Here is a 5865-nt window from a genome sequence, read left to right as displayed (position 1 = left end):
AGCGGTCAGAGAAAGAAATTGGCCCAAACCTACGTCAGCATCAGATAATAGTTTCTGATCATCACAGTTTTAATTATGAAACTGCTGGGTTTTAAGCGATTATAGAAAACTGACTTTTCAGTAGCACCCACCACTGATAAAAGGCAGCATCCTGAAACTACTGCTTACTATCCAAGCCCTCTTCAATTTTTGCAACACACTCTTCCTTTGTTTACCTATTTCATTGCGTGGTTATCAACAGCACAGGCTTCGAGACAGGAATCAGCCTTCTGCAGCTTATTTGTACAGCACTTATCCTAAGAGGAAAGAGGACCTCAGTCCTTCAAGGGCTTAACCATCTCTTTAATGGGGGGAGGGGGGGAATAACTAGATTAAAATAAATTGTGTCACTTATAGACCTGTATTCACAGACGCATCCTGTACATTAGATATAGAAACAGCAGATGTTTCAGAAATACAGGTTTAGTTAAGTCTTTCAACCCCACCCCCCCCCAAAAAAAAAAAAAAAAAAAAAAAAAACCACCAAAAAACAACCAACCAAAAAACTACCAGAGAGGCAGGGTGATTACTGGTGGAGAAAGTGCAATCCGTTTGGGACATCAGAGGCAGACAAGACCAGGGAGAACTGTTTCAGACCCTGGAAACGGGATACTTAGCCTATTTCATGGAGCTAGCCTTGCCAACCTTTTTCCCCCACCACACAACCCCTGTGCTTCCACAAATGCTATCGCTATCTCCCCAGGAAAGCCTCGGAAAGGCAACTGTTCAAGTCAGACCAGGCTAGAAAAGAGAAAAGAGCAAGATCAACAGGGGAAGATACAAACTGCTATGGCAAGCTTGCCAGAAGTCAGGCCATTTCTGAAATTCTCCAGGCTCTACTGGCCCCTCACTGCCCGCTCTGAAGGGCGGCCTGTCCTACTTTTCCCTCCTGTCCCACCACTCCTCTTTCTGTCAGCCCCAGGGGCAAGAGGACTGTTGAAGGAAAGGCAGCCCGCCACAGAAGTGTGAAACATTTTCCAGCTGAGAAATACTGCAATTCCATTTTACCCCACTCAAGGTCTTGCACTGTGGCTCTTGCCTTATGTTATCCAGATGTTTACCAAAAGCATTACCTGCGGCACCTTGGTCATCATCACTGAAAATCCAGACCTTCCAGAGACGGAAGAGGTCTCCTGCATCAGGCCATAAAATGTGCCCTGACTAACAGCTCCCACAGCACATGGCTGGTGCTGGTTAGAAGGTCCTGACTTTAAGAACTGCCTGACATTCCCCCACCTGAGGAGTCTTTGTCAAATTACTACTTTTAAGCTCTGGGAAGCGCAAAACAGAAGTTGCTAAAATGCAATGGACAGGCAAGAGCAAAACTCAACCTTCAGGGAGACTTTTTTTGCCTTTCTGAATGATTTTTTGTTTTCAGGTGTTTTGGTGGTGGGTTGGGGTTTTTTCGAGAGGAATGGTAAGGGTGGTGGTAAGGATTGTAAGCAAGACAGTTTCCAGACCTCTGTTTCCAGAGAGATTTTTGTTAGGAGAGGTTTACTCACATTCCAAAGCACTAGCTGTATATGCTGTGATTTACCTGTCTTCCCATTGCAGAGAGAGAATTAGCCTTTGAAAAGCTGTTGGAGGGATTACACTCAAATTCTGGCCTGGATTTCTACAGCACTAGAAAACTTCAAGAGCAAAAGTTCCCAGCTATGGTATAAATTATATTAACTCCCCACATGCTGGCATATGGCAATAGTGGATGTATCAATGCCAGTTTTAAGACTGTTTGTATATATGCATATCTGACACTGGTCAGATGTCGCATTGGCCATTTCAGATCCAGTAACTGCATGTCAATAAAACTGAGAAGTTTGTTCTCGTTAAGTTTCTTAAGCCGGTTTAGTCCCTGCTGTGGTCGTATCCTTTCTCACAATACAGCCAGCTTTTGCAAATGTTTCCTCAAACCAGTGCGCTTACTCCTACATTCACTGAAGAAAAGCAAGCAAAAACTCCAGGCAGGGCAAGGTGTGAAATGCATAATTATTTACTTTCATTCAGTATTTTCTTTTGCTGTTAAGAAACTAATTCATGGGCGCGGACAAGCTGACTGTCCTTTTAACAAGCAGAAATAAATAAAAATTGTAACGAGGAAAGTACTTAAAGTATAAGCTAAATTTAAGTGTTACGCGTGAGTAGCTACAGCGTGCGTCAGGACCCTAGGATCCAGCTTTGTGGCTAGCTACATTCTGAAGCTGCTGATCTCTGGCTCAGGGCCCACCTTACACTTAAAACAGAATACCGTATTTGTCTTTCAGCTGTTGCTGTTTGTCACGACCCAATAAACATGGCTAGCTTTTCCATAGCAACTGCTGTTAAAATGCTAAACCCAAGCCACAAGGTTAAAGAAAGAGATACCGAATACAGTACTTCATAGAATGTAAGACAACAATTGTATGTTAAAAGAAATTCTGATTCCTGTTTCTTAGAGAAAAATACTCAGAAAGTTTGGTACTTAGGCTACAAATAACCGTGGCCTTACATGTGATCTCATCATTTGTTTGTATATGAAGCCTCATCTCTTGGGAGACCACAAAACAGATCAAGGTATTGATCTGAAAGTTTGACACATGCCTTGGAGGAACCCTGGGCTGCTCTATACTTAGAAAAATCCACATATTCTTTCAGGCTTAAGGCAAAATAAACTGGGGTGGTTTTTTTTCTTCCTTCGATACTTCCCAGATAGAGGTTTTGGGTCAGTAGACTAATATAAAAGACTTGTAAATACCTCTTACTAAAGGTATCTTTCTCTCATACACACAAATGCACACAAACACACAGAGAGCAGTCCACGGAAAAAACCTGTAAAATTCAGCGGTACAGAATAAGCCACCATGGACCACACTCGAAGTCCTTATGGTCTCCTATCGCCTACATACCTCCAAAAACCTGCAGCAATCCCACAGGAAACACCAGGGGCACACTCTCAATGGCATTCACGCTGCTGGAGTACAGTTGCATATAAGCACTTCACTCTGCTCTGCTAGATCTGAAGAGCCCTATCAAACAGCACTATTTTACAGCTGACAATAAAGACATGGACTAAAAAGAACTGCTTAGAATGAAAACTGAGAGAAACTTCAGAACAAGCCCTGGACAGGATGGGCAGCTTCGCTTCCTACCTTACTTCTGTCTTCGATGAAGGTACTTTGTAGGTAGTAGTAGCATCCTCAGACTCTTATTGTCTGTTATCTACAATGGAAGGCATTCTCAATAAGTTAAAAGTAGAATAATAATTTCAAAATTATAGACAAGAAAAGAAAAATAAAATGCTTTAAAGATCATCTAGAGGAAGGCTAAAGCTTAGACCAGGAGTAAAGTACAAATCATACAAGCGCAAGCATTTTCTTCTTTAACAAGAAATCACTGTTCTTTTCTTGACACTTCAATTCAGATCTTTTTCCAGATCTAAACTTTCACTGACAAAAATAAACTAGAAGGAGGGAGAAAACATACACACACATGTTTCCATGGGGAGAGACATACTTGCCACTACACACAGGATCTTGAGCTGACAGTTTTATCACCCCGGGAAGGACAAGCTTTCTCTTATCATCCAGTAATGACTAGAAAAAACGTTAATCTCTTCAAACAGTTTTTCCTAAAGCAGCACTGCTACTACCCTCTTCTTTAGTCACACAAATTATACTATGGATCTGTTCTTCAAGTCTTGAACTTTGCAAAATCCACTGAATTTTTTGTCACATCAAGTGCTACTGAATAAAATCAGCTCCTTCTGCAGTGGCAGCAATAGGTAGTCTCCACAAAAACATTCCTATTCCTGTAATTTACCTTTTATCTTGATTAATTAAGGAGTAGGAGAAGGCTAATTCTGCAGGCTTGTAGTCATTCCACATTAAAGATTGCACAATTACAGCGTATATTCCTATAAAATAGCATTTCAGGAACATAACACAGCACTCTCTACCAGTTTTAGTCTCTGGATACAGTAATTCACGTCCCATGGCTGAGACTTAGATAGCAATGACAAAAATGCACGTCCAAAAAGAAAGAATGAAATGTCCGAGCAAGATGTACACAGCAGAAGCTGACTGGGTCACATCTGAAACAGAGTCAGCCAACAGCTTCTAAGGATCTAAAATTACTGTTATTTTCTCAGTTACAAGTTAACATAGCCCCTCAGAAGAGCTGATGTTACCTCCATCACTTCCACTGCCCATTTCCCTGATCCTCATTACCTTACTTCCTCCAGACAGACTGTCAGATAGCCTCTTTTCTCCTGTGCATTGCCAATATTTGACTTGTATCATGTAATCCACACAAGAAAAAGATGTATAGTTAGCTACCACCGGCATACTAAGAGCACTCGTACATTTATTTTGGCCCACACAGACACGTCTCTCATTTTCAGTCCATGCACCCAGGAAAAGCATAATGGTAGTTCATGCTCTACCGTCTCTGCCCTCGCAGGATGTCTGGGGTGGAGAAACTACCCCAACTACCGCAAAGTGTCTCAGACAAACAGTAATGAAACCACCAAAAAGCACTCCCGTCCACTTCTACCAGGGCCCACAGGCAAGGCAGCAACATCTGCGCGTTAGTGGTATGTGGGGCAATAAGCTGTCAGAACACACACTCATGCCTGTTTATAGCTGCTACCAGAGAAAAGCTCATTTGTAAGAATCACCACCAGCCACTGAGAATAATCTAGTGGTAGCATCCACATTTTACCCCTATGGTTTGGAAAGAACAGGAGATAAGACTCTTGATCCAACTTGATCTCTTCACCATGCCTTTAATAAATACGATAAGCTTTCCTCCAGCAAAGACAAGAACGTTAAAGTTTCCACGTAGCAAAAAAAGATTAAATGATAGCTAAATGCATACAATCACTGACTAAATCAAGAAATAGGACTAATTATATCAGAAATATAAAATGAGACTTTCTTTTATCAGAGGCAATGCTGGGTGTCTGAGGAGTTATGTTATAGATACATGCCAGTACACACCTAATGAACTGTTTCCCGAATGCTGCTCTGTAATAGGTACCATGAAATAGACTTCATATATCTAAGAATTTCTATACATTATTTGTTCAGGTAATGTTGAATGGCAAGCGCGTTGGAAAGTTGTTTAACAGCTACCTTGTATTGTTTTAAAAAATTATATAAATGTCAGCATTTTGATTTATGAAGCTTACTGAACTAATCTGATGGCACACAGCCGTGCTAACTTAATTCCAACTTTACTCATTTGGAATGAACTTATTCAGTCTCCAGTGCCAAAACTGGCTTTAATTTTAAACCAAATAAGGCATCAGCTTGTCAGATTTGGAGGTGACATTTGACTGTAACTACTAAAGGGAGCATAACGCTGATGAGTGAATGAGCTGAAAAGTAAAAACAACTCCTTCCTTACAGTCAGCTTTAAGATTCTGCATCAGAACTTCTACAGGCTGTCAGAACAGAAGGGCAAACCCTTTTCCATAAGCAACAGGAAAACACATCCTCTCAGAAAACATTCAACTCTCATAAAAATAATTAAGCATGAAATTGGAGAAGCGCTTTGCAACTTACTTTTTGGCTAGGAACCATAATTAAAATATGAGCTGGCGTTACATCAGGCTCACAAAGAAACCAGCAAAGGATAACAAATTCCTTCCCTAGTCACAAGATCTAACCCCTGTAAAATAGACAAAGGCACAGCAGAAATATTATGACAGAAGCAACACTTCAGGTAACCAATGCACTCATCAGAATCTTAGCAACACAGATGGGAAGTCAATACACGCACATGCCAGTTTGCGAAAAGTTAAAGGGATGAGTTTTCAAAATGAAGGTGAAGAGTAGTTCAATGCCTTAA

The sequence above is a fragment of the Egretta garzetta genome, unplaced genomic scaffold (assembly GCF_000687185.1).
Source record: "Egretta garzetta isolate BGI_Z169 unplaced genomic scaffold, ASM68718v1 scaffold46, whole genome shotgun sequence".
In the NCBI taxonomy this organism is placed as follows: domain Eukaryota; kingdom Metazoa; phylum Chordata; class Aves; order Pelecaniformes; family Ardeidae; genus Egretta; species Egretta garzetta.
The sequence above is the reverse complement of the archived record's forward strand: the minus strand, read 5'-3'. Positions refer to the sequence as shown.